At 47.5% G+C, this 20067-nt stretch overlaps 1 protein-coding gene across 3 annotated transcripts in view; it reads right to left on the reverse strand.

Annotated features, from left to right (window-relative positions):
- The window catches only part of LOC124045454 (membrane-associated guanylate kinase, WW and PDZ domain-containing protein 3-like), a 108605-nt gene extending 90317 nt beyond the window's left edge, over positions 1-18288 (reverse strand). For all 3 annotated transcript variants that reach the window (XM_046364756.1, XM_046364755.1, XM_046364754.1), the window contains exon 1: positions 17917-18288. The gene's annotated coding sequence lies outside the window, so the exon portion shown is untranslated. The remainder of the gene's footprint in view (positions 1-17916) is intronic.
- Between the last annotated feature and the right edge of the window lie 1779 nt (positions 18289-20067).

Genomic DNA, 20067 nt, shown 5'->3' on the forward strand with positions numbered 1-20067 from the left:
CATAATGCACTGCATACGGCAACCACCTCCCCCATAATGCACTGCATACGGCAACCACCTCCCCCATAATGCACTGCATACGGCAACCACCTCCCCCATAATGCACTGCATACGGCAACCACCTCCCCCATAATGCACTGCATACGGCAACCACCTCCCCCATAATGCACTGCATACGGCAACCACCTCCCCCATTCATTGGTTGTGTAAAATTCAACAACAACAAAAGATAAATAAATGGTTAAATGCCTTATTGTATTATAGGTTAATACACGTTCTGTGGATGACTACTGCAGGGCAGATTACGACTTACTGCAGACACTTCTCTGCTCTGACATAGCTTTACCGACACTTTCAGTGTTACCGTGTTGGGTACAAATGAACCAGTAGACCTTCAGTTCAGAGCGACTTTTACACGGATCGTTGCAACCTGGTCTCAGAGCAGTTCGTATTATTCTGTACGTAAATCCGAAAGAACACTCTGTTTAGTATGATATGTTATGTTTGGTCTGGTTACATAAGACAGATGGTTTACTTACGGTTCGGGTCGATGGGTGGGGGCGTATATTACGGACGTCTAACAACCCAAAGAATCTCAGATACCTGACGCAGACGACACCATTCTGTATACTTCAAACGATCGCTGCCCGCACCTGCCCGCCCGTCCAACGTCACTACTCTGGACGGCTCTGACTTAGAATACGTGGACAACTACAAATACCTGGGTGTCTGGTTAGACTGTAAACTCTCCTCCCAGACTCACATCAAACATCTCAAATCCAAAGTTAAATCTAGAATTGGCTTCCTATTTCACAACAAAGCATCCACTCATGCTGCCAAACATACCCTTGTAAAACTGACCATCCTACCTATCTTTGACTTCGGGCGATGTCATTTACAAAATAGCCTCCAATACTCAATAAATTGGATGCAGTCTCTCACAGTGCCATCCGTTCTGTGAACAAAGCCCCATTTACTACCCACCACTGCGACCTGTACGCTCTCGTTGGCTGGCCCTCGCTTCATACTCGTCGCCAAACCCACTGGCTCCAGGTCATCTACAAGACCCTGCTAGGTAAAGTCCCCCCTTATCTCAGCTCGCTGGTCACCATAGCATCTCCCACCTGTAGCACACGCTCCAGCAGGTATATCTCTCTAGTCACCCCCAAAACCAATTCCTCCTTTGGCCGCCTCTCCTTCCAGTTCTCTGCTGCCAATGACTGGAACGAACTACAAAAATCTCTGAAACTGGAAACACCTATCTCCCTCACTACCTTTAAGCACCAACTGGCAGAGCAGCTCACAGATTACTGCACCTGTACATAGTCCACCTATAATTTAGCCCAAACAACTACCTCTTTCCCAAATGTATTTATTTTATTTATTTATGTATTTATTTTGCTCCTTTGCACCCCATTATTTTTATTTCTACTTTGCACATTCTTCCATTGCAAATCTACCATTCCAGTGTTTTACTTGCTATATTGTATTTACTTTGCCACAATGGCCTTTTTTTTGCCTTTACCTCCCTTCTCACCTCATTTGCTCACCCAGTGGCTCTCCAGATGGGGTTTTGACCGACCACGCAGTAGCTCTCCAGATGGGAGGGTTGACCGACCACCCAGTAGCCTTTCAGTGTAGTATTTTACTTTGTGTGGGGGAGGGGGGTGCCTTGCTCAAGGACACAACGGCAGGAGATATTATACAGTGATCAGAGACCAGCAGCCTTCCACTCTCAATACCAGAGATAATATCGTAATAATGCTGTTTATTTTGTGAAATGTTCCTTGCTCTATAAAACGGTGTTAGACAAGTGACTTGAGCTAGAAAAGCCCTGATGTACATTTTACAAATTGGTAAGGTATAACACGAATTGTAATTAGTAACAAACAGTATCATACGAAATGGATCATGGAAAATCAAAAAAATGAATACATTCCATGAGGAATGTAACATACTGTATCATACTAAATGGAGCATTCGGATTTATGTACAGAATAATACAAAATGCTCTGAGACCAGGTTGCTCATACACAAAACACAAGCATTCAGCCCACATACACTGTCATGCAGGTGAAAGAGGACCCAAAAGCGACTTGGCGAAAACAGAGTCTTTAATCCAGTAAAGTAAATACAATCAAAAAACACAACTTTCACTCGAAATGACGAGGACAAACTGGAGACTCGATCTTGAACAGCAGGTGAACAGCAGGTTGCCTCGGGAAGGCACTTGAACCAAACAGACTCAGACACCTGCTCACCACGCAGCATCTGAGGAAAACACGACACGACAGGGCGATACACAAACACAGCACGGTGAATTCTAGACAAGGAACCGACAGGGCAGAAACGAATAACAAGGAGAGAAATAGGGACTCTAATCAGGGAAAAGGATCGGGAACAGGTGTGGGAAGACTAAATGATTGATTAGGGGAATAGGAACAGCTGGGAGCAGGAACGGAACGATAGAGAGAAGAGAGAGCGGGAGAGTGAGAGAGGGAGGGGGAGAGAGAGGGATAGAAAGAGGGAAAGAACCTAATAAGACCAGCAGAGGGAAACGAATAGAAGGAGAAGAACAGGGACAAGGCATGATAATCAATGACAAAACATGACAGTACCCCCCACTCACCGAGCGCCTCCTGGCGCACTCGAGGAGGAATCCTGGCGGCAACGGAGGAAATCATCAATGAGTGAACGGTCCAGCACGTCCCGAGACGGAACCCAACTCCTCTCCTCAGGACCGTAACCCTCCCAATCCACTAAGTATTGGTGACCCCGTCCCCGAGAACGCATGTCCATGATCTTATGTACCTTGTAAATAGGTGCGCTCTCGACAAGGACGGGAGGGGGGGGAAGACGAACAGGAGTGCGAAGAAAGGGCTTGACACAGGAGACATGGAAGACAGGATGGACGCGACGAAGATGTCGCGGAAGAAGCAGTCGCACAGCGACAGGATTGACGACCTGGGAGACACGGAACGGACCAATGAACCGCGGAGTCAACTTACGAGAAGCTGTCGTAAGAGGAAGGTTGCGAGTGGAAAGCCACACTCTCTGGCCGCAACAATACCTTGGACTCTTAATCCTGCGTTTATTGGCGGCTCTCACAGTCTGTGCCCTGTAACGGCAAAGTGCAGACCTCACCCTCCTCCAGGTGCGCTCACAACGTTGGACAAACGCTTGAGCGGAGGGAACGCTGGACTCGGCAAGCTGGGATGAGAACAGAGGAGGCTGGTAACCCAGACTACTCTGAAACGGAGATAACCCGGTAGCAGACGAAGGAAGCGAATTGTGAGCGTATTCTGCCCAGGGGAGCTGTTCTGCCCAAGACGCAGGGTTTCTGAAAGAAAGGCTGCGTAGTATGCGACCAATCGTCTGATTGGCCCTCTCTGCTTGACCGTTAGACTGGGGATGAAACCCGGAAGAGAGACTGACGGACGCACCAATCAAACGACAGAACTCCCTCCAAAACTGTGACGTGAATTGCGGGCCTCTGTCTGAAACGGCGTCTAACGGGAGGCCATGAATTCTGAATACATTCTCGATAATGATTTGTGCCGTCTCCTTAGCGGAAGGAAGTTTAGCGAGGGGAATGAAATGTGCCGCCTTAGAGAACCTATCGACAACCGTAAGAATCACAGTCTTCCCCGCAGACAAAGGCAGACCGGTAATGAAGTCTAGGGCGATGTGAGACCATGGTCGAGAAGGAATGGGGAGCGGTCTGAGACGACCGGCAGGAGGAGAGTTACCCGACTTAGTCTGCGCGCAGTCCGAACAAGCAGCCACGAAACGGCGCGTGTCACGCTCCTGAGTCGGCCACCAAAAGCGCTGGCGAATAGACGCAAGAGTGCCTCGAACACCGGGATGACCAGCTAACTTGGCAGAGTGAGCCCACTGAAGAACAGCCAGACGAGTGGAAACAGGAACGAAAAGGAGGTTACTAGGACAAGCGCGTGGCGACGCAGTGTGCGTGAGTGCTTGCTTAACCTGTCTTTCAATTCCCAGACTGTTAACCCGACAACACGCCCATAAGGAAGAATCCCCTCGGGATCAGTAGAAGCCACAGAAGAACTAAACAGACGGGATAAGGCATCAGGCTTGGTGTTCTTGCTACCCGGACGGTAAGAAATCACAAACTCGAAACGAGCGAAAAACAACGCCCAACGAGCTTGACGGGCATTAAGTCGTTTGGCAGAACGGATGTACTCAAGGTTCTTATGGTCTGTCCAAACGACAAAAGGAACGGTCGCCCCCTCCAACCACTGTCGCCATTCGCCTAGGGCTAAGCGGATGGCGAGCAGTTCACGGATACCCACATCATAGTTGCGCTCAGATGGCGACAGGCGATGAGAAAAATAAGCGCAAGGATGAACCTTATCGTCAGACTGGAAGCGCTGGGATAGAATGGCTCCCACGCCTACCTCTGAAGCGTCAACCTCGACAATGAATTGTCTAGTGACGTCAGGAGTAACGAGGATAGGAGCGGACGTAAAACGTTCTTTTAGAAGATCAAAAGCTCCCTGGGCGGAACCGGACCACTTAAAACACGTCTTGACAGAAGTAAGAGCTGTGAGAGGGGCAGCAACTTGACCGAAATTACGAATGAAACGCCGATAGAAATTAGCGAAACCTAAAAAGCGCTGCAACTCGACACGTGACCTTGGAACGGGCCAATCACTGACAGCTTGGACCTTAGCGGAATCCATCTGAATGCCTTCAGCGGAAATAACGGAACCGAGAAAAGTAACGGAGGAGACATGAAAAGAGCACTTCTCAGCCTTTACGTAGAGACAATTCTCTAAAAGGCGCTGTAGAACACGTCGAACGTGCTGAACATGAATCTCGAGTGACGGAGAAAAAATCAGGATATCGTCAAGATAGACAAAAACAAAGATGTTCAGCATGTCTCTCAGAACATCATTAACTAATGCCTGAAAAACAGCTGGCGCATTGGCGAGACCAAACGGCAGAACCCGGTACTCAAAATGCCCTAACGGAGTGTTAAACGCCGTTTTCCACTCGTCCCCCTCTCTGATGCGCACGAGATGGTAAGCGTTACGAAGGTCCAACTTAGTAAAGCACCTGGCTCCCTGCAGAATCTCGAAGGCTGATGACATAAGGGGAAGCGGATAACGATTCTTAACCGTTATGTCATTCAGCCCTCGATAATCCACGCAGGGGCGCAGAGTACCGTCCTTCTTCTTAACAAAAAGAACCCCGCCCCGGCCGGAGAGGAAGAAGGCACTATGGTACCGGCGTCAAGAGACACAGACAAATAATCCTTGAGAGCCTTACGTTCGGGAGCCGACAGAGAGTATAGTCTACCCCGAGGAGGAGTGGTCCCCGGAAGGAGATCAATACTACAATCATACGACCGGTGAGGAGGAAGGGAGTTGGCTCGGGACCGACTGAAGACCGTGCGCAGATCATGATATTCCTCCGGCACTCCTGTCAAATCGCCAGGTTCCTCCTGAGAAGTAGGGACAGAAGAAACGGGAGGGATGGCAGACATTAAACACTTCACATGACAAGAAACGTTCCAGGATAGGATAGAATTACTAGACCAATTAATAGAAGGATTATGACATACTAGCCAGGGATGACCCAAAACAACAGGTGTAAACGGTGAACGAAAAATCAAAAAAGAAATAGTCTCACTGTGGTTACCAGATACTGTGAGGGTTAAAGGTAGTGTCTCAAATCTGATACTGGGAAGATGACTACCATCTAAGGCGAACATGGGCGTAGGCTTCTCTAACTCTCTGAAAGGAATGTCATGTTTCCGAACCCATGCTTCGTCCATGAAACAACCCTCAGCCCCAGAGTCTATCAAGGCACTACATGTAGCACCCGAACCGGTCCAGCGTAGATGGACCGACAAAGTAGTACAGGATTTTGATGGAGAGACTTGAGTAGTTGCGCTCACCTGTAGCCCTCCGCTTACAGATGAGCTCTGGCTTTACTGGACATGAATTAACAAAATGTCCAGCAACTCCGCAATAGAGGCACAGGCGGTTGGTGATCCTCCGTTCCCTCTCCTTAGTCGAGATGCGAATCCCTCCCAGCTGCATGGGCTCAGTCTCTGAGCCAGAGGAGGGAGATGGTTGCGATGCGGAGCAGGGAAACACCGTTGATGCGAGCTCTCTTCCACGAGCCCGGTGACGAAGATCTACCCGTCGTTCTATGCGGATGGCGAGAGCAATCAAAGAGTCCACATCTGAAGGAACCTCCCGGGAGAGAATCTCATCCTTAACCACTGCGTGGAGTCCCTCCAGAAAACGAGCGAGCAGCGCCGGCTCGTTCCACTCACTAGAGGCAGCAAGAGTGCGAAACTCAATAGAATAATCCGTTATGGACCGTTCACCTTGGCATAGGGAAGCCAGGGCCCTAGAAGCCTCCCTACCAAAAACTGAACGGTCAAAAACCCGAATCATCTCCTCTTTAAAGTTCTGGTACTTGTTAGAGCAATCAGCCCTTGCCTCCCAGATAGCTGTGCCCCATTCTCGAGCCCGGCCAGTAAGGAGTGAAATGACGTAAGCAACCCGAGCTCTCTCTCTAGAGTATGTGTTGGGTTGGAGAGAGAACACAATCTCACACTGCGTGAGAAAGGAGCGGCACTCAGTGGGCTGCCCGGAGTAGCAAGGTGGGTTATTAACCCTAGGTTCTGGAGGCTCGGCAGGCCAGGAAGTAACAGGTGGCACGAGACGAAGACTCTGGAACTGTCCAGAGAGGTCGGAAACCTGAGCGGCCAGGTTCTCCACGGCATGGCGAGCAGCAGACAATTCCTGCTCGTGTCTGCCGAGCATGGCTCCTTGGATCTCGACGGCAGTGTAACGAGCGTCTGAAGTCGCTGGGTCCATTCCTTGGTCGGTTCCTTCTGTCATGCAGGTGAAAGAGGACCCAAAAGCGACTTGGCGAAAACAGAGTCTTTAATCCAGTAAAGTAAATACAATCAAAAAACACAACTTTCACTCGAAATGACGAGGACAAACTGGAGACTCGATCTTGAACAGCAGGTGAACAGCAGGTTGCCTCGGGAAGGCACTTGAACCAAACAGACTCAGACACCTGCTCACCACGCAGCATCTGAGGAAAACACGACACGACAGGGCGATACACAAACACAGCACGGTGAATTCTAGACAAGGAACCGACAGGGCAGAAACGAATAACAAGGAGAGAAATAGGGACTCTAATCAGGGAAAAGGATCGGGAACAGGTGTGGGAAGACTAAATGATTGATTAGGGGAATAGGAACAGCTGGGAGCAGGAACGGAACGATAGAGAGAAGAGAGAGCGGGAGAGTGAGAGAGGGAGGGGGAGAGAGAGGGATAGAAAGAGGGAAAGAACCTAATAAGACCAACAGAGGGAAACGAATAGAAGGAGAAGAACAGGGACAAGGCATGATAATCAATGACAAAACATGACATACACTCTCCCTTTCGCATACACACACACACACAGAGCACGTCTAGAGCACATTCACAGATATTTGTAAGAAACACGGCAGACTGTACTATCACACAGCAGGCAGACTAGTGACTATCACACAGCAGGCAGACTAGTTACTATCACAGGGCAGGCAGACTAGTTACTATCACAGGACAGGCAGACTAGTTACTATCACAGGGCAGGCAGACTAGTTACTATCACAGGGCAGGCAGACTATCCACTATCACAGGGCAGGCAGACTAGTTACTATCACAGGGCAGGCAGACTATCCACTATTACAGGGCAGGCAGACTAGTTACTATCACAGGGCAGACTAGTGACTATCACACAGCAGGCAGACTAGTTAATATCACAGGGCAGGCAGACTAGTTACTATCACAGGGCAGGCAGACTAGTTACTATCACAGGGCAGGCAGACTAGTTACTATCACAGGACAGGCAGACTAGTTACTATCACAGGGCAGGCAGACTCGTTACTATCACAGGGCAGGCATACTATCCACTATCACAGGGCAGGCAGACTAGTTACTATCACAGGGCAGGCAGACTATCCACTATCACAGGGCAGGCAGACTAGTTACTATCACAGGGCAGACTAGTGACTATCACACAGCAGGCAGACTAGTTAATATCACAGGGCAGGCAGACTAGTTACTATCACAGGGCAGACTAGTTACTATCACAGGACAGGCAGACTAGTTACTATCACAGGGCAGGCAGACTAGTTACTATCACACAGCAGGCAGACTAGTTACTATCACAGGACAGGCAGACTAGTTACTATCACAGGGCAGGCAGACTAGTTACTATCACAGGACAGGCAGACTAGTTACTATCACAGGGCAGGTAGACTAGTTACTATCACACAGCAGGCAGACTAGTTACTATCACAGGGCAGGTAGACTAGTTACTATCACACAGCAGGCAGACTGTACTATCACAGGACAGACTAGTTACTATCACAGGGCAGGCAGACTAGTTACTATCACACAGCAGGCAGACTAGTTACTATCACAGGGCAGACTAGTTACGATCACACGGCAGGCAGACTAGTTACTATCACAGGGCAGGCAGACTAGTTACTATCACAGGGCAGGCAGACTAGTTACTATCACAGGGCAGGCAGACTAGTTACTATCACAGGGCAGGCAGACTAGTTACTATCACAGGGCAGGCAGACTAGTTACTATCACACAGCAGGCAGAGTAGTAACTATCACACAGCAAGCAGACTATCCACTATCACAGGGCAGGCAGACTAGTGACTATCACAGGGCAGACTACATTTACATTTACATTTAAGTCATTTAGCAGACGCTCTTATCCAGAGCGACTTACAAATTGGACTAGTTACTATCACAGGGCAGGCAGACTAGTGACTATCACAGGGCAGACTAGTTACTATCACAGGGCAGGCAGACTAGTGACTATCACAGGGCAGACTAGTTACTATCACAGGGCTGGCAGACTAGTGACTATCACAGGGCAGGCAGACTAGTGACTATCACAGGGCAGACTAGTGACTATCACAGGGCAGACTAGTTAATATCACAGGGCAGGCAGACTATCCACTATCACAGGGCAGGCAGACTAGTGACTATCACAGGGCAGACTAGTTACTATCACAGGGCAGGCAGACTAGTGACTATCACAGGGCAGACTAGATACTATCACAGGGCAGGCAGACTAGTGACTATCACAGAGCAGGCAGACTGTACTACCACAGGGCAGGCAGACTAGTTACTATCACAGGGCAGGCAGACTAGTTACTATCACAGGGCAGGCAGACTAGTGACTATCACACAGCAGGCAGACTAGTTAATATCACAGGGCAGGCAGACTAGTTACTATCACAGGGCAGGCAGACTAGTTACTATCACAGGGCAGGCAGACTAGTTACTATCACACAGCAGGCAGAGTAGTTACTATCACACAGCAAGCAGACTATCCACTATCACAGGGCAGGCAGACTAGTGACTATCACAGGGCAGACTAGTTACTATCACAGGGCAGGCAGACTAGTGACTATCACAGGGCAGACTAGTTACTATCACAGGGCAGGCAGACTAGTGACTATCACAGGGCAGACTAGTTACTATCACAGGGCAGACTAGTTACTATCACAGGGCAGGCAGACTAGTGACTATCACAGGGCAGACTAGTTACTATCACAGGGCAGGCAGACTAGTGACTATCACAGGGCAGACTAGTTACTATCACAGGGCAGACTAGTTACTATCACAGGGCAGGCAGACTAGTGACTATCACAGGGCAGACTAGTTACTATCACAGGGCAGGCAGACTAGTGACTATCACAGGGCAGACTAGTTACTATCACAGGGCAGGCAGACTAGTGACTGTCACAGGGCAGACTAGTTACTATCACAGGGCAGGCAGACTATCCACTATCACAGGGCAGGCAGACTAGTGACTATCACAGGGCAGACTAGTTACTATCACAGGGCAGGCAGACTAGTGACTATCACAGGGCAGACTAGATACTATCACAGGGCAGGCAGACTAGTGACTATCACAGAGCAGGCAGACTGTACTATCACAGGGCAGGCAGACTAGTTACTATCACAGGGCAGGCAGACTAGTTACTATCACAGGGCAGGCAGACTAGTGACTATCACACAGCAGGCAGACTAGTTAATATCACAGGGCAGGCAGACTAGTTACTATCACAGGGCAGGCAGACTAGTTACTATCACAGGGCAGAATAGTTACAGACAGTATCCACTATCACAGGGCAGACTAGCTATCACAGGGCAGACTAGTTACTATCACAGGGCAGGCAGACTAGTTACTATCACAGGGCAGGCAGACTAGTGACTATCACAGGGCAGACTAGTTAATATCACAGGGCAGGCAGACTATCCACTATCACAGGGCAGGCAGACTAGTGACTATCACTATCACAGGGCAGGCAGACTAGTTATCACAGGGCAGACTAGATACTATCAGGGCAGGCAGACTAGTGACTATCTGTACTATCACAGGGCAGGCAGACTAGTTACTATCACAGGGCAGGCAGACTAGTTACTATCACAGGGCAGGCAGACTAGTGACTATCACACAGCAGGCAGACTAGTTAATATCACAGGGCAGGCAGACTAGTTACTATCACAGGGCAGGCAGACTAGTTACTATCACAGGGCAGGCAGACTAGTTACTATCACAGGGCAGGCAGACTAGTTACTATCACAGGGCAGGCAGACTAGTGACTATCACACAGCAGGCAGACTAGTTAATATCACAGGGCAGGCAGACTAGTTACTATCACAGGGCAGGCAGACTATCCACTATCACAGGGCAGGCAGACTAGTTACTATCACAGGGCAGGCAGACTAGTTACTATCATAGGGCAGGCAGACTAGTTACTATCACAGGGCAGGCAGACTAGTTACTATCACAGGGCAGGCAGACTAGTGACTATCACACAGCAGGCAGACTAGTTAATATCACAGGGCAGGCAGACTAGTTACTATCACAGGGCAGGCAGACTAGTTACTATCACAGGGCAGGCAGACTAGTTACTATCACAGGGCAGGCAGACTAGTTACTATCACAGGGCAGGCAGACTAGTTACTATCACAGGGCAGGCACACTAGTTACTATCACAGGGCAGGCAGACTAGTTACTATCACAGGGCAGGCAGACTAGTTACCATCACAGGGTAGGCAGACTAGTTACTATCACAGGGCAGGCAGACTAGTTACTATCACAGGGCAAACAGACTAAGTACTATCACAGGGCAGACTAGTTACTATCACAGGGCAGACTAGTTACTATCACAGGGCAGGCAGACTAAGTACTATCACAGGGCAGACTAGTTACTATCACAGGGCAGGCAGACTAGTGACTATCACACAGCAGGCAGACTAGTTAATATCACAGGGCAGGCAGACTAGTTACTATCACAGGGCAGGCAGACTAGTTACTATCACAGGGCAGGCAGACTAGTTACTATCACAGGGCAGGCAGACTAGTTACTATCACAGGGCAGGCAGACTAGTTACTATCACAGGGCAGGCAGACTAGTTACTATCACAGGGCAGGCAGACGAGTTACTATCACAGGGCAAAAAGACTGTACTATCACAGGGCAGGCAGACTAGTTACTATCACAGGGCAGGCAGACTAGTTAATATCACAGGGCAGGCAGACGAGTTACTATCACAGGGCAAACAGACTATGTACTATCACAGGTCAGGCAGACTGTACTATCACAGGGCAGACAGACTAAGTACTATCACAGGGCAGACTAGTTACTATCACAGGGCAGGCAGACTGTACTATCACAGGGCAGACAGACTAAGTACTATCACAGGGCAGACTAGTTACTATCACAGGGCAGGCAGACTGTACTATCACAGGGCAGGCAGACTATGTACTATCACAGGGCAGACTAGTTACTATCACAGAGCAGACAGACTGTCCTATCACAGGGCAGGCAGACTAGTTATTATCACAGGGCAGGCGGACTATGTACTATCACAGGGCAGGCAGACTATGTACTATCACAGGGCAGGCAGACTATGTACTGTCACAGGGCAGGCAGACTAGTTACTATCACAGGGCAGGCAGACTAGTTACTATCACAGGGCAAACAGACTGTACTATCACAGGGCAAACAGACTATGTACTATCACAGGGCAGGCAGACTAGTTACTATCACAGGGCAGACTAGTTACTATCACAGGGCAGGCAGACTGTACTATCACAGGGCAGACAGACTAAGTACTATCACAGGGCAGACTAGTTACTATCACAGGGCAGGCAGACTGTACTATCACAGGGCAGACAGACTAAGTACTATCACAGGGCAGACTAGTTACTATCACAGGGCAGGCAGACTGTACTATCACAGGGCAGACAGACTAAGTACTATCACAGGGCAGACTAGTTACTATCACAGGGCAGGCAGACTAGTGACTATCACACAGCAGGCAGACTAGTTAATATCACAGGGCAGGCAGACTAAGTACTATCACAGGGCAGACTAGTTACTATCACACAGCAGGCAGACTAGTTAATATCACAGGGCAGACAGACTAAGTACTATCACAGGGCAGGCAGACTAGTTAATATCACAGGGCAGGCAGACTAGTTACTATCACAGGGCAAACAGACTATGTACTATCACAGGGCAGGCAGACTAGTTACTATCACAGGGCAGGCAGACTAGTTACTATCACAGGGCAGGCAGACTAGTTAATATCACAGGGCAGGCAGACGAGTTACTATCACAGGGCAAACAGACTATGTACTATCACAGGGCAGGCAGACTGTACTATCACAGGGCAGACAGACTAAGTACTATCACAGGGCAGACTAGTTACTATCACAGGGCAGGCAGACTGTACTATCACAGGGCAGGCAGACTATGTACTATCACAGGGCAGACTAGTTACTATCACAGAGCAGACAGACTGTCCTATCACAGGGCAGGCAGACTATGTATTATCACAGGGCAGGCAGACTGTACTATCACAGGGCAGGCAGACTATGTACTATCACAGGGCAGGCAGACTATGTACTGTCACAGGGCAGGCAGACTAGTTACTATCACAGGGCAGGCAGACTAGTTACTATCACAGGGCAAACAGACTGTACTATCACAGGGCAGGCAGACTATGTACTATCACAGGGCAGGCAGACTATTTAATATCACAGGGCAGGCAGACTATGTTACTATCACAGGGCAGGCAGACTATGTACAATCACAGGGCAGGCAGACTATGTACTATCACAGGGCAGGCAGACTGTACTATCACAGGGCAGACAGACTAAGTACTGTCACAGGGCAGACTAGTTACTATCACAGGGCAGGCAGACTAGTGACTATCACAGAGCAGGCAGACTAGTTACTATCACAGGGCAGGCAGACTAGTTACTATCACAGGGCAGTTACTATCACATGGCAGGCAGACTAGTTAATATCACAGGCAGGCAGAAACAGACTAATCACAGGGCAGGCAGACTATGTACTATACTATCACAGGGCAAAGACAGACTATGTACTATCACAGGGCAGGCAGACTATGTACTATCACAGGGCAGGCAGACTATGTACTATCACAGGGCAAACAGACTATGTACTATCACAGGGCAAACAGACTATGTACTATCACAGGGCAAACAGACTATGTACTATCACAGGGCAGGCAGACTGTATGGGCAAACAGACTATTATCACAGGGCAGGTGGACTATGTACTATCACAGGGCAAACAGACTATGTACTATCACAGGGCAGGCAGACTATGTATTATCACAGGGCATGGACAGACTATCACAGGGCAAACAGACTACTATCACAGGGCAGACTAGTTACTATCACAGGGCAGACAGACTAAGTACTATCACAGGGCAGACTAGTTACTATCACAGGGCAGGCAGACTAAGTACTATCACAGGGCAGACTAGTTACTATCACAGAGCAGACAGACTATGTACTATCACAGGGCAGGCAGACTAGTTACTATCACAGGGCAGGCAGACTAGTTACTATCACAGGGCAGGCAGACTAGTTACTATCACAGGGCAGGCAGACTAGTTACTATCACAGGGCAGGCAGACTATGTACTATCACAGGGCAGGCAGACTATGTACTATCACAGGGCAAACAGACTGTACTATCACAGGGCAGGCAGACTATGTACTATCACAGGGCAGGCAGACTAAGTACTATCACAGGGCAGACTAGTTACTATCACAGGGCAGGCAGACTGTACTATCACAGGGCAGACAGACTAAGTACTATCACAGGGCAGACTAGTTACTATCACAGGGCAGGCAGACTAGTGACTATCACACAGCAGGCAGACTAGTTAATATCACAGGGCAGGCAGACTAAGTACTATCACAGGGCAGACTAGTTACTATCACACAGCAGGCAGACTAGTTAATATCACAGGGCAGGCAGACTAGTTACTATCACAGGGCAGGCAGACTAGTTAATATCACAGGGCAGGCAGACGAGTTACTATCACAGGGCAGGCAGACTAGTTAATATCACAGGGCAGGCAGACTAGTTAATATCACAGGGCAGGCAGACGAGTTACTATCACAGGGCAAACAGACTATGTACTATCACAGGGCAGGCAGACTGTACTATCACAGGGCAGACAGACTAAGTACTATCACAGGGCAGACTAGTTACTATCACAGGGCAGGCAGACTGTACTATCACAGGGCAGGCAGACTATGTACTATCACAGGGCAGACTAGTTACTATCACAGAGCAGACAGACTGTCCTATCACAGGGCAGGCAGACTATGTATTATCACAGGGCAGGCGGACTATGTACTATCACAGGGCAGGCAGACTATGTACTATCACAGGGCAGGCAGACTATGTACTGTCACAGGGCAGGCAGACTAGTTACTATCACAGGGCAGGCAGACTAGCTACTATCACAGGGCAAACAGACTGTACTATCACAGGGCAGGCAGACTATGTACTATCACAGGGCAGGCAGACTATGTACTATCACAGGGCAGGCAGACTATGTACTATCACAGGGCAGGCAGACTATGTACTATCACAGGGCAGGCAGACTATGTACTATCACAGGGCAGACAGACTAAGTACTATCACAGGGCAGACTAGTTACTAACACACGGCAGGCAGACTAGTGACTATCACACAGCAGGCAGACTAGTTAATATCACAGGGCAGGCAGACTAGTTACTATCACAGGGCAGGCAGACTAGTTACTATCACAGGGCAGGCAGACTAGTTAATATCACAGGGCAGGCAGACAAGTTACTATCACAGGGCAAACAGACTATGTACTATCACAGGGCAGGCAGACTATGTACTATCACAGGGCAGGCAGACTGTACTATCACAGGGCAGACAGACTAAGTACTGTCACAGGGCAGACTGTACTATCACAGGGCAGGCAGACTATGTATTATCACAGGGCAGGCGGACTATGTACTATCACAGGGCAAACAGACTATGTACTATCACAGGGCAAACAGACTATGTACTAGCACAGGGCAAACAGACTATGTACTATCACAGGGCAGGCAGACTGTACTATCACAGGGCAAACAGACTATGTACTATCACAGGGCAAACAGACTATGTACTATCACAGGGCAAACAGACTATGTACTATCACAGGGCAGGCAGACTATGTATTATCACAGGGCAGGTGGACTATGTACTATCACAGGGCAAACAGACTGTACTATCACAGGGCAGGCAGACTATGTACTATCACAGGGCAGGCAGACTATGTACTATCACAGGGCAGGCAGACTATGTACTATCACAGGGCAGGCAGACTATGTACTATCACAGGGCAGGCAGACTATGTACTATCACAGGGCAGACAGACTAAGTACTATCACAGGGCAGACTAGTTACTAACACACGGCAGGCAGACTAGTGACTATCACACAGCAGGCAGACTAGTTAATATCACAGGGCAGGCAGACTAGTTACTATCACAGGGCAGGCAGACTAGTTACTATCACAGGGCAGGCAGACTAGTTAATATCACAGGGCAGGCAGACGAGTTACTATCACAGGGCAAACAGACTATGTACTATCACAGGGCAGGCAGACTATGTACTATCACAGGGCAGGCAGACTGTACTATCACAGGGCAGACAGACTAAGTACTGTCACAGGGCAGACTGTACTATCACAGGGCAGGCAGACTATGTATTATCACAGGGCAGGCGGACTATGTACTATCACAGGGCAAACAGACTATGTACTATCACAGGGCAAACAGACTATGTACTATCACAGGGCAAACAGACTATGTACTATCACAGGGCAGGCAGACTGTACTATCACAGGGCAAACAGACTATGTACTATCACAGGGCAAACAGACTATGTACTATCACAGGGCAAACAGACTATGTACTATCACAGGGCAGGCAGACTATGTATTATCACAGGGCAGGTGGACTATGTACTATCACAGGGCAAACAGACTATGTACTATCACAGGGCAGGCAGACTATGTACTATCACAGGGCATACAGACTAAGTACTATCACAGGGCAGACTAGTTACTATCGCAGGGCAGACAGACTAAGTACTATCACAGGGCAGACTAGTTACTATCACAGGGCAGGCAGACTAAGTACTATCACAGGGCAGACTAGTTACTATCACAGAGCAGACAGACTATGTACTATCACAGGGCAGGCAGACTAGTTACTATCACAGGGCAGGCAGACTAGTTACTATCACAGGGCAGGCAGACTATGTACTATCACAGGGCAAACAGACTGTACTATCACAGGGCAGGCAGACTATGTACTATCACAGGGCAGGCAGACTATGTACTATCACAGGGCAGGCAGACTAGTTACTATCACAGGGCAAACAGACTAGTTACTATCACAGGGCAAACAGACTATGTACTATCACAGGGCAGGCAGACTAGTTACTATCACAGGGCAGGCAGACTATGTACTATCACAGGGCAGGCAGACTAGTTACACAGGGCAGGCAGACTATCTACAGAGCAGACAGACTATGTACTATCACAGGGCAGGCAGACTAGTTACTATCACAGGGCAGGCAGACTAGTTACTATCACAGGGCAGGCAGACTATGTACTATCACAGGGCAAACAGACTGTACTATCACAGGGCAGGCAGACTATGTACTATCACAGGGCAGGCAGACTATGTACTATCACAGGGCAGGCAGACTAGTTACTATCACAGGGCAGGCAGACTAGTTACTATCACAGGGCAGGCAGACTATGTACTATCACAGGGCAGGCAGACTATGTACTATCACAGGGCAAACAGACTGTACTATCACAGGGCAGGCAGACTATGTACTATCACAGGGCAGGCAGACTATGTACTATCACAGGGCAGGCAGACTAGTTACTATCACAGGGCAGGCAGACTAGTTACTATCACAGGGCAGGCGGACTATGTACTATCACATGGCCTCTGGGCCAAACAGATTAGCAATAATACCATGCCCACATACGCTGCTGCGGGCTAATCCAATACGGAGTTATGTTGGCTGTGGTGTAAATCAGTAGTGTAAATAAATGCTTGGTAATCCTCGGCCAGATGTGTTGAAGACACCAGCTGGTTCATTTGGAAAAGCCTTCTGAGGAGCTAGTGGCACCGGGGAGCGTTTTAGCAGCAGAGAGCGTATGGACTCGTGGTAGTCTACATCTATATGGTTAAATAGCGAGTAAACGGCGAGATTGATCGGACCTGGGCAAATGCAGCGTTGTGGAGCACAATAGCCTCTCGCATAAATGGATCCCCTAATAGTCTAACCTTGCTTTCTTTATTATGGCAGCAGAGCAATAACAAAGTAAGTAACCTAGTAGGCATGTTCTGAATAGAGCAGAACGCGTCTTGTTGAATACATGGTGAAACATGGTAACTACGGCAAATAGATTACAAAATAGCCTCAAACAAAAAAACTAAATGCACATTTGTTTCAACGGCATACCTTCATAATTCCAGCCTCCTTCTCCGCGACGTTTTTCCTCGTAGCAGCTATAGGCAACTATATATATATCCTTTCTCTGAAGTCTCCAGTCGTATTGATTGGTACCTTGGTGTACCGCTGCCTGTCCGGTCACTGCAGGCTCTGCTGCTCTGTGATATTAGATAGGTAGAAAGCCCGGTTAAAAATCCATTGCACTGCGCAGGCAAATAGATAATGAATGTTGCTGGTAAGATTTGAAAAGAGAGTGTATCTGCGGCGCGACAGTGGTGAAGCGGCTCTACGGCTGCGGGCTGTAATAGACTAATGGAACTAATAGTGGAACACGGGTCAGAATTACAGTGTATTCACTGCGGTGCTACTTCCTAACTGCTCTCTCTTTCCTCATAGGCGAAGGCAATAAGGAAACGGCGAAAAGAGGAACGAACGGGGGAATGGAGGGAGGGGAGCACGGAAGGGAAGGAACAGGGATTAAAAAGTCAAAGAAAGAGAAGAGACCGCATTCTGACGATTGGCTAATGATAGTGTAGCACGGTGTATTATGGGCTAGAGATAGTGTAGCACGGTGTATTATGAGCTAATGATAGTGTAGCACGGTGTATTATGAGCTAATGATAGTGTAGCACAGTGTATTATGGGCTAGAGATAGTGTAGCACGGTGTATTATGGGCTAATGATAGTGTAGCACGGTGTATTATGGGCTAATGATAGTGTAGCACGGTGTATTATGGACTAGTGATAGTGTAGCACGGTGTATTATGGGCTAATGATAGTGTAGCACGGTGTATTATGGGCTAGTGATAGTGTAGCACGGTGTATTATGAGCTAATGATAGTGTAGCACGGTGTATTATGAGCTAATGATAGTGTAGCACGGTGTATTATGGGCTAGAGATAGTGTAGCACGGTGTATTATGGGCTAATGATAGTGTAGCACGGTGTATTATGGGCTAATGATAGTGTAGCACGGTGTATTATGGGCTAATGATAGTGTAGCACGGTGTATTATGGGCTAATGATAGTGTAGCACAGTGTATTATTGACTAGTGATAGTATAGCACTGTGTATTATTGACTAGTGATAGTATAACACCATGTATTATTGACTAGTGATAGTATAACACCATGTATTATTGACTAGTGATAGTATAGCACTGTGTATTATTGACTAGTGATAGTGTAGCACCATGTATTATTGACTAGTGATAGTATAACACCATGTATTATTGACTAGTGATAGTATAACACCATGTATTATTGACTAGTGATAGTATAGCACTGTGTATTATTGACTAGTGATAGTATAACACTGTGTATTATTGACTAGTGATAGTATAACACTGTGTATTATTGACTAGTGATAGTATAACACCATGTATTATTGACTAGTGATAGTATAACACCATGTATTATTGACTAGTGATAGTAACACCATGTATTATTGACTAGTGATAGTATAACACCATGTATTATTGACTAGTGATAGTATAGCACCATGTATTATTGACTAGTGATAGTATAACACTGTGTATTATTGACTAGTGATAGTATAGCACCATGTATTATTGACTAGTGATAGTATAGCACCATGTATTATTGACTAGTGATAGTATAACACCATGTATTATTGACTAGTGATAGTATAGCACCATGTATTATTGACTAGTGATAGTATAGCACCATGTATTATTGACTAGTGATAGTATAACACCATGTATTATTGACTAGTGATAGTATAGCACTGTGTATTATTGACTAGTGATAGTATAACACTGTGTATTATTGACTAGTGATAGTATAGCACCATGTATTATTGACTAGTGATAGTATAACACTGTGTATTATTGACTAGTGATAGTATAGCACCATGTATTATTGACTAGTGATAGTATAACACTGTGTATTATTGAACATTGATAGTATTTAGCACCATGTATTATTGACTAATGATAGGGTAGCACCGTGTATTATTGACTAGTGATAGGGTAGCACCATGTATTATTGACTAGTGATAGTATAACACTGTGTATTATTGACTAGTGATAGTATAGCACCATGTATTATTGACTAATGATAGGGTAGCACCGTGTATTATTGACTAGTGATAGGGTAGCACCGTGTATTATGGTTAAAAACACCTTTTCTGAAAATTGTAT

The sequence above is a fragment of the Oncorhynchus gorbuscha genome, linkage group LG10 (assembly GCF_021184085.1).
Source record: "Oncorhynchus gorbuscha isolate QuinsamMale2020 ecotype Even-year linkage group LG10, OgorEven_v1.0, whole genome shotgun sequence".
NCBI lineage: Eukaryota > Metazoa > Chordata > Actinopteri > Salmoniformes > Salmonidae > Oncorhynchus > Oncorhynchus gorbuscha.